Raw genomic sequence first — 10,487 nt, 5'->3', positions numbered from 1 at the left:
TGCCTTTTTTATACCCCTTTTGCTTCATTCTACACTTTTCATTCTTCTTTCCTATCTGCACCTGTCATGCTTCCCTCTGCAAATCTGTTGTCTCTTTATGTACATCTTTTGTCTTTTTCTGCACCTCTCTTCCCTATTTCTACATGTATGTTTCCTCTTTCTACACCTCATTTGCTTCTTTATGCCCTCCTGTTGTCTCTTTCTGCATTTGTCTTCCCTCATTCTGTCCCTTTAATGCCTGTTTTTGCATCTCACTTGCCTCTTTCTGCACTTTTCTTGCTACTTTCTACACCGTTGTATCAGTACTTTTCTTTCCTATTTGTGCACTTCTCCTGCCTGTTTCTGCACTTCACTTGCCTCTTTTTACGGCTCTGTTGGCTCTTTCTGCACCTAACCTACTGCATTCTACACTTCTCTTACCTCTTTCTGCACCCTTGCAGCTTCATTCTATACTTTCCAGGCTTCTTTCTGCGCCTGTCTTGCTTCTTTCTGCACCCCTGTTGTCTCTTTATGTACCTCTTTTGTGTCTTTCTCAGCTTTATTTGCCTTTTCTGCATCTCTCTTACCTCTTTCTGCTTGTCTGTTGCCTCTTTCTGCACCTCATTTGCTTCTTTCTGCACCTCTGTTGTCTCTTTATACTCTCGCCTTCCCTTTTTCTGTAATTTTCCTGCCTGTTTTTGAATCTCACTTGCCTCTGTCTTCCTCTTTTTGCACCCCATTTGCTTCATTTTGCACTTTCCATGCTTCTTTCTGCACCTGTCTTGCTTCTTTTTGCAAACCTGTTGTCTCTTTAGGTACCTCTTTTGACCCTTTCTGTACCTTTTCTGCCTTTTTATGCACCTCTCTTCCCTTTTTCTACACGTATGTTGCCTCTTTCTGCACCTCATTTGCTTCTTTTTGCACCCCTGTTATCTCTTTTTACACTTGTCTACTTTCTTTCTGTACCTTTCCTGCCTGTTTCTGCAATTCTCTTGCCTCTTTTTGTACCTCTGTTGGCTCTACTTGCACCTCTTTTGCTCTTTTCTATACTTCGCGTGCCTCTTTCTGCACCCCTGTTGCTTCATTCAGCACTTTCCATGCTTCTTTCTGCAACTGTCTCGCTTCTTTCTGCTCCCTTGTTGTCTCTTTATGGACCTCTTTTGCATCTTTCTGCACGTTTCTTGCTTTTTCTGCAACTCTCTTCCCTCTTTCTGCTTGTCTGTTGCCTCTTTCTGCACCTCATTTGCTTCTTTCTGCACCTCTATACTCTCGTCTTCCCTCTTTCTGTAATTTTCCAGCCTGTTTTTGAATCTCACTTGCCTCTTTCTTCCTCTTTTTGCACCCCCTTTTGCTTCATTCTGCACTTCCCATGCTTCTTTCTGCACCTGTCCTGCTTCTTCTACACCCCTGTTGTCTCTTTATGTACCTCCTTTGCATCTTCCTGCACTTTTCATGCCTTTTTTTAACCTCTCTTCCCTATTTCTACATGTATTTTGCCTCTTTTTACACCTCATTTGCTTCTTTCTGCACACCTGTTGTCTCTTTCTGCACTTGTCTTCCCTCATTCTGTACCTTTCTTGCCTTTTCTTGCATCCCACTTGCCTCTTTCCGCACTTTTCTTGCTTCTTTCTACACCTCTGTTGCTTCTTCAAGTAATTCTCTTTCCTCTTTGTGCACTTCTCTTGCCTGTTTCTATACTTCTCTTGCCTACTTCTGCACCCTTGTTGCTTCCTTCTGCACTTTCCATGCTTATTTCTGCACCTGTCTTGCTTATTTCTGCACCACTGTTGTCTATTTATATACCTCTTTCTCGTCTTTGTGTGCTTTTCTTGCCTTTTTTGAACCCCTCTTACCTGTTTCTGCATGTCTGTTGCCTCTTTCTGCACCTCATTTGCTTCTTTCTGTACCTCTGTTGTCTCTTTATACACTTGCCTTTCTTCTTTCTGTACCTTTCCTGCCTGTTTTTGTTCTCACTTGCTTCACTTTTCTTGCTTCTTTCTATAACTCTGTTGCTTCTTTCAGCAATTCTCTTGACTTTTTGTGCATCTCTCTTGCCTCTTTTTACCCACCTTTTGCTTCATTCTACACATTTAATGCTCCTTTCTGCACCTGTCTTGCTTCCTCCTACAAACCTGTTGCATCTGTGCACGTCTTTTGCCTCTTTCTGTACTTTTCTTGCCTTTTTCTGCACCTCTCTTCCCTATTTCTACATGGATGTTGCCTCTTGATTCACGTTGTTTGCTTTTTGCTTATCACCTGTAGTCTCTTTTTGCACTTGTCTTCCCTTTTTCTGTACCTTTCATGCCTGTTTCTTTCATCTCACTTGCCTCTTTCTGCACTTTTCTTGCTTCTTTCAACATCTCTCTTGCCCCTTTATGTACCTCTGATGCGTCTTTTTCTGCTTTTTTGCCTTTTTCTGCACCTCTCTTACCTCTTTCTGCATGTCTGTTGCCTCTTTCCGCACCTCATTTGCTTCTTTCCGCACCTCTGTTGTCTCTTTTTGCACTGGTCTTTCCTCTTTCTGTAATTTTCCTGCCCGTTTTTGAAACTCACTTGCCTCATTCTTCCTCTTTTTGCACCCCTTTTGCTTCATTCTGCACTTCCCATGCTTCTTTCTGCACCTGTCTTGCTTCTTTCTATACCCCTGTTGTCTCTTTATGTACCTCTTTTGCCTTTTTCAGTAGTTCTCTTTCCTCGTTCTGCACTTCTCTTGCCTATTTCTACACCTCTCTTGCCTCTTTTTGCACCCCACTTGCTTCATTCTGCACTTTCCATGCTTCTTTCTGCACCTGTCTTGCTTCTATCTGCAAAACTGTTGTGTCTTTATGTACCTCTTTAGACTCTTTATGCACTTTTATAGCCTTTTTCTGCACATCTCTTCCCTATTTCAACATATATGTTGCCTCTTTCTGCACCTCATTTGCTTCTTTCTGCACCCCTGTTATTTCTTTCTACACTCGTCTTCCCTCTTTCTGTACCTTTCCTGCCTTTTTATGTACCTCTCTTGCCTCTTTTTGCATCTCTGTTGGCTCTTCATGCACCTCTTTTGCTCCTTTCCACACTTCTCTTGCCTCTTCCTGCACCCCTGTTGCCTCATTCTGTACTTTCCATACTTCTTTCTGCACCTGTCTTGCTTCTTTCTGCACCCTTGTTGTTTCTTTATGTACATCGTCTGCATCTTTCTGCACTTTTCTTGCTTTTTCTACACCTCTCTTGCCTCTTTCAGCTCGTCTGTTGACTTTTTTTGCACCTCATTTGCTTCTTTCAGTACCTCTGTTGTCTCTATCTGCACTCATCTTCCCTCTTTCTGTACCTTTCCTACCTGTTTTTTCATCTCACTTGCCTCTTTCTGCACTTTTCTTGATTCTTTCTAAACCTCTGTTTCTTCTTTCAGCAATTCTCTTGCCTATTTGTGTACTTCTCTTGCCTGTTTCTGCACCTCTCTTGCCTATTTTTGCAGCTCTCTTGGCTCTTTCCGCACCTAACTTGCTCCTTTCTACACTTCTCTTACCTCTTTCTGCACCCCTGCTGCTTCATTCTGTACTTTCCATGCTTTTTATGCACCTGTCTTGCTTCTTTCTGCATCCCTGTTGTCTCTTTATGTACCTCTTTTGCATAGTTCTCCGCTTTTCTTGCCTTTTTCTGCACCTCATTTGCTTCTTTCTGCACCTCTGTTGTCTCTTTATGTACGTATCTTTCCTCTTTCTCTAACTTTCCTGCCTGTTTTTAATTCTCACTTGTCTCTTTCTGCCTCTTTTTGCACCCCTTTTGCTTCATTCTGCACTTCCCATGCTTCGTTCTGCACCTGTCTTGCTTCTTTCTACACACCTGTTGTCTCTTTATGTGCCTCTTTTGTGTCTTTCTGCACTTTTCTTGCTTTTTTCCGCACCTCTCTTCATAATTTCTGCACATATGTTGCCTCTTTCTGCACCACATTTGCTTCTATGTGCACCCCTGTTGTCTCTTTCCGCACTTGTCTTCCCTCTTTCTGTACACTTCCTGCCTGTTTATGCATCTCACTTGTCTCCTTCTGCACTTTTCTTGCTTCTTTCTATACCTCTGTTGCTTCTTTCAGGAATTCTCCTGCCTCTATGTGAACTTATCTTGCCTGGTTCTTTCTGCACTTTCCATGCTTTTTTTCTTGCCTTTTTCTGCACCTCTCTCCCCTATTTCTACATGCATGTTGCCTCTTTCTGCACCTCATTTGATTCTTTCTGTCCTCCTGTTGTCTCTTTCCGCACTCATCTTCCCTCTTTCTGTACCTTTCCTCCTGTTTTGTTCTCACTTGCCTCTTGCTGCCCTTGTTGCTTCTGTCAGCAATTCTCTTGTCTCTTTGTGCACTTCTCTCACCTTTTCTCCACCTCTCTTGCCACTTTTTGCACCTCTGTTGCTTCTTTCCACACTTCTCCTGCCTCCTTCTGCACCTCTCATTTAGAGGTAGTTTTAATCCCTCTACCATATTATGTACTAAGGCCATACAGGAGAAGTCATGCCAATCACATAGGTACCCCAACCCATAGTGTACCCTAGTGTATGTAGGTGTTGTCACTATATTCTAAGTTTCTTTCAGCATAGCACTGGCTCAAGGCCTGGTTAGTAGGAGTCAGTTACCACCAGTACCAGTCAGCAAGAACTTGGGGTCTGAGGATGACTTTGCATTAAGGCCTCTGTCTGCTCCTCTGTATTTTCTTTGTGGACATTTCTTGCTTCTTTCTGTACCTTTCTTCATCTTTCTGGACTTCTGGTAGCTCTTTTTGTATTTCTCTGGCTTCTTTCTGAGCAAGTCTTCATCTTTCTGCACATGTCCTACCTTTGTAGGCATTGTTAGAAAAACACAGGTTTCAGGGACGTTATAGTTAGAAATTAGCATTTGAAAAACCTTAGAAAATTCACTGAAAAAGCCACAGGTTTCAGGGACGTTATAGTTAGTTGGATACTTCACTTGTACAAAACCAGAGAAATTCTGCTGTTATATTTAGTTCAGCTAACTATAACTTGAGCCCCCGCAATGTCCTGCTGATGTTGTCACGTATTACATCATTCATGATATGGTCAGTGAAAGCACTGATGACATCACTGATGACATCTCAAATGACATCACTGATGAAATAATCCACCTGATAATCTGATATCCTTTGATTAACCCACTCTAAAATAAAAACTACTATTTTCAAAACCATAGACAAACCAATGCCAGTTAGTACATACCCACTCATTAATTCAGAGGTATACACTCTAATATACTCATTCACCCATACAGTCACTCATACATTCAGTCAACCATCAATATGGCACTATCATATGCACTCACATATCTATACAGACACGCACACAATGCCACTCATACATAGAGTTATTCTCAAACCTAGTCAGTCATGCAAGGAATCAACCACACTCCACCTCACTTAGTCAAACAGACACTAACACATACTTACACTCTTATACAATAACTAATACAAGCACACACTCATCCATACAGCCAGTCTCACAATCACTCCCTCTCACACTTATTTATTTATTTATTTTTGACACTTCTAGAGCGCACTGTTACCCGGAGGTGTCCTGGCACTGGCTGATCGCTAGTGGGGGTGAGCAGGGGCATTAGCGAGAGAAAAGCCACGTTTTGAGAGCCTTCCTGAACTTGAGTAGGTCGGGGATCTGTCTTAGATTGGCCGGCAGCGCGTTCCAGGCCTTGGCGGCGCCTAGGGATAGACTTCTGCCTCCCCAGCGAACTTTCCTAATTCTAGGGACGACAACCAGCCCCTGCTCGGCTGATCGTAGCGCTCGGGCTGGTTTATACTACTGGAAGAGAGGAAACAGGCAGTGGGGGCCAATGCCGTGCAGTGCTTTAAAGATCACACAGAGTGATTTGAACAGGATTCTTTTCCGCACTGGCAGCCAGTGTAGTTTAACTAGGTAATGGGAGACTGAGGCGAACCTAGACGTGCCTGTGATCCGGCGAGCTGCTGCATTCTGCAGGATCTGAAGTTTGTCTAGGAGACCCTGCTGAGCATTTAGAAGGAGCGCGTTGCAATAGTCTAACCGAGACATCACCAGTCCGGTCACTACTGTCTTTTTATGTTCTACCGGAAGGAATGGCAAGACATTCCTGATAGTTTTAAACACAAAATGCGTAGCAGAGGATAAGGCATTGATTTGAGGCCTGAAGGAAAGGGAGTCGTCCATCAGGATCCCCAAATGTTTTACCTTAGTTACTGGGGTAGGTGGAGGCCCCATTTCTTCTGGCCACCACCGGGGTGACCAAAAGTTGTCTTTGGTCCCAAACAGTAACACCTCTGCATATTGTCATTTATATACTCAAACCCTCACATATACTGCCATTCACATATGCAGCTGCTCATACATGTACTACTGAGGCATCCATTCACTCACCAATACACCCATACACACACTCACCCACCCATACAGCCCTTCACAGATGCACTCTTCAACCCATAAACCCAGTGAATCACCTACTCGCTTATCTATGCACTGAATCACACATCCCCCACCCATCCACACAGACATTCAGGCGCCCATACAGATACTCGGACAGCCAATCAATTACCCATAAGACCCTCACTTAGCTACTCACCAACCCATGCAACCGCTTACACCCCAACTGAATAACTAAACTGTGTGAATGTCCATATCAGTCACTAACCCATGCATTCAGTAAGACACATTTAATCACTCACTTATACAGTCAGTCACACACCTACTATATCATCCATTCAGACACTTATACACCCACTCATTCTTCACTACACCTTGGCCTATATATATATATATATATTCACTGAAAAAAACATATTTTTCAGGACTTCATAGTTAGAAATTAGCATTTAAAAAACCTATAACTATTGCCGGTAGGTAGTTATAGTCACAACTTAGTTTCCAAAGGAAAAGCAGTTTTTGATTTGATTTGCTAATAACTTTGGAGTCATTTGACGAATCTTCATGAAATTCTCCCAAAAAAGGTCTATCCACGTTAGCTTCTATCCTGAAAGTTTGGGGGTGATTCATCAAGCAGGGGCTGTGAAAAAAGGGGGGTCACAAAACATGTTTTCCGATGTTAATTTTGATAGGAAATTATGCAACGAGCTACAGCCCAAACTGCTGAACGGTATTAACCCAAATTTGGCAGAAAGGTAGAGCTTGTATCCGTACAGTCATTTTTGAGAAATTAAAAAATAAGAGTTAAAAACTCAATTTCCGATAGGAAACATTGTGCAAGGCAGAGAGTAGTGAGCGAGAGGGGCAAGATAGCGGCTGTGTGCTCGGCTAAGTAGGCTGGTGTTAGTACACTCATGGTGAATTACTCCCCTATTGTTTTTCTACCCAGACCCCACCTCATTTGGCCTATGGGGATGGTCCATTTTTTCAATTTGCTATAATATTGCACATAGGCTGACTCGACTTTTGGCCAGCTACTGCCTCAGATGCCTCATTACTCTATGTGCATGGCCATGATCCATAGACTCAATCAGGTGCAAGCAAGACTTACCGCCAAGCTGCTCCGGGTCTGGGTGCGCTTCGTCTCCTGCTCCCTTGGGTGGATCGACCTCACATTCTGCTCTGTTACTACTGCCGATATGGCCACGAAGACAGCCTCTAAGACTGCGCTGGCAGCAGTGAAGACCCGTGGTGCTACACGCATCGCCGGTTCCGGTGATTCTTAGGGAAAGGAGCTGTTGGCTGTCAGCGGGGGTGCGAAGGAGGTCACGGTGTCTGTCGGCACGTCAAAGTCAGCTCCCACGGTTAAGTAAAAAGGCAAGTGAACTGTTCCGGAGCTGTTTCTTCAGCGGTCCCTGAAAGTGGTGGAAATGCACAGTTGGGGGTGCCTGGGACACCCCTGCCACTAACAATGAGCAATGGGAGCTATGCTGGTTCTGTTACTCCCAATCAATGCATTCTGGGAACAGTAGTTCAATCAAACTCCCAAACTCCACCCCAACATGAAGCAAATGATAAACTCCAGGCTGGTCTGCTAGACCCTTCAACAGAAGTCATGGCTGATTCAAAGGAGTCTGAGGGAACTGAAGCCAAGGAGAAGTTTTACTCTTTGTCGGATAACTCTGTCTCCTCGGTGGATGATGGGGCAGAGTTAGAATGGTCGGACTATGACAGTGAGTCTGGTGACTGGCGTCTGAGTGAGGCATCTAAAGACGAGGTTGAATTTGGTTGAATTTGGTGATGCTAGCACAGGTCGTAAGGTTATTAAGCCTAAAAATCTACTGGCGGGCAGCATTGAGTAGCAAGGAATGCAGACAATTCCTCGGAGGAAATGACTTTATCCATAATTTATCAAACTATTATGTCCCATCGTGAGGAGACGCGACAGGAGAGTGCCCGTACGCAGGGGGCCTGTCGCAGAATGCAAGAGTCGCGAAAACTTGCTCAGACATCGCTGCCAGGATTGTTGAGGCTGAGGAGCGCATTTCTATTCTGGAAGATACGGTGGTGGCCCAGAAGGGACTGGCGAGTATGATTAAAGATCAGCGGGAGGACATGCTATGGAAGCTGACTGATTTGGAAAACAGGGCTAGAAGAAATAACCTGAGGATTTTAGGAATTGAGGAAAGCAAGGAAGGTCAAGATGTGAGGCAGTTTGTTGTGGAACTATTTACCGAAGCCTTTCCAGAGGTTACGCAGTGGGATCGGCAGCTGGAAATACAGTGGGCACATCTAAGGGCATCACAGACCTGTTATTGCTCGATCTTGTGTGGCTGAATGCCACTTGTCCCTCTGAGAAGTTGGACGCCGAACGCTGGTGTTCGCGTAACTAGTTAGCATGGTGGAGTCTCGTTCATTATTGGAATTACCCAGACAAATCGCTCCACCAACTAAAAACGGCCATGTCCGGGCTGGGTGAGGTTTCCCGTGTTGAGTCAAATTAGGGTGCAGGCTCCACTCCTGGTGGTGCCCTTCATTGAATTCCTTTAAGTTTTAGCTTTGCAACCATACTCCCCCCGTAACCCAAAAACTTTGGGATCCCGGAAGCTGCTCGGCGGGTCATAGGAATAACGCTGGCGGATCGCTAGTCGGCATCATTTATGGTTGGAACTAAGACGGTATCGGATCGTCTTCAAACCTCCAACCTTCATTCTTGATTAATGAAAACATGCTTGGCAAATGCTTTTGTTTTGGTTCGTCTTGTGCCGGTCCAAGAATTTCACCTTTTGCGGCACAATGCAAATGCTCCAGGCCGTCCCTCCTAATCATAGCCCCAGTCCTGAAAACCAACAAAATAGAACTGGAGTCCTATTCCATTATTCCTAGCTGAAGTATTCAGGCGATGGGCCTGCTTTGAACACTCTAATGTTTTCAAAGTAAACGTTTTGGACCTCCAGGACACTCAGTCAAGAGCATCAGGGGAGCGCCGAGAGGCAGGGGCTGGGACAGGCGCTAGGTAACCTCGCAGCAGACTGCCAGCTCAATCCCAAGATCCAACTACGAGCTTTTTAACTGCAGCAACTTTAATATACGCTATTGGAGCTGGAATTACCGCAGCTAATGGCACTAGACTTGCCCTCCAATGGATCCTCGTCAAAGGATTTAAAGTGTACTCATTCCAATTACAAGGCCTAGAAAGAGTCCTGTATTGTTATTTTTTGTCACTACCTCCCCGAGTCGGGAGTGGGTAATTTGCATGCTTGCTGCCTTCTTTGGATGTGGTAGTCGTTGCTCAGGCTCCCTCTCAGGAATCGAACCCTGATTCCCTGTTACCCGTGGTCACCACGGTAGGCATAGAAAGTACCATCAAAAGTTGACAGGACAGACATTCAAATGTATCGTCGCCGTCACGGGGACGTTCGATCGGCCCGAGTTTATCTAGAGTCACTAAAGCGGCCGGGCGAGCCCGGGTTGGTCTTGGTCTGATAAATGCACGCATCCCGGGAGGTCAGCACTCGTCGGCATGTATTAGCTCCTGAATTACCACAGTTATCCAAGTAACAGATGGAGCAATCAAAGGAACCATAAATTATTTAATGAGCCATTTGCAGTTTCACTGTACCGGCCGTGTGTACTTACATGTGCAATCTTTCAGACAAGCATATGGTACCGGCAGGATCAACCAGGTAGACGCACCTGCTGGCGGGGTGGGGGAGCATGCCCATCGAAGGAGCCCACCCACCTGGGTGGAAGGGCTCACTGGAGGGGTGTAGAGAGGTGCAGTCACATGGGTACAGGCAGGCCCAACTGTCTTCCCTGTGAGGGAGAGGCAGGCCAAGGCGCTGTCTGAGCTAGATCGAGGGGTGCCTGGACATGGCAGGGCGGAACCCCTCGGAACGGTCATTCCGAGCTGCTGTGGAAATGTGCTGGGCCGAGACGGGTGACAGCGCGGTGCAGAGGGCCTATGGAACTGCTGGGCAGCAGCATCCGAGGGCCTGGCACCACATGACCTCTTTCGCTCAAGTCTGACCACTGAGGGGCACGAGCTGCTGGGGCTGCTCGGCCTTCATTCTGCTGGGTAAGGTGAAGGGCCTACCGCCAGGCGTCAGGCC

General features: G+C 45.4%; 1 pseudogene; it reads right to left on the bottom strand.

The window, feature by feature from the left end:
* Nucleotides 1–8,952: 8,952 nt before the first annotated feature.
* On the bottom strand, nt 8,953–10,061 carry LOC144752271 (18S ribosomal RNA; annotated as a pseudogene).
* Between the last annotated feature and the right edge of the window lie 426 nt (nt 10,062–10,487).

This window comes from Lissotriton helveticus, chromosome 4_2 (genome assembly GCF_964261635.1).
Source record: "Lissotriton helveticus chromosome 4_2, aLisHel1.1, whole genome shotgun sequence".
Taxonomy (NCBI): domain Eukaryota; kingdom Metazoa; phylum Chordata; class Amphibia; order Caudata; family Salamandridae; genus Lissotriton; species Lissotriton helveticus.
Note: the sequence above shows the minus strand (reverse complement) of the source record. Positions and strands in the feature narration are given on the sequence as shown.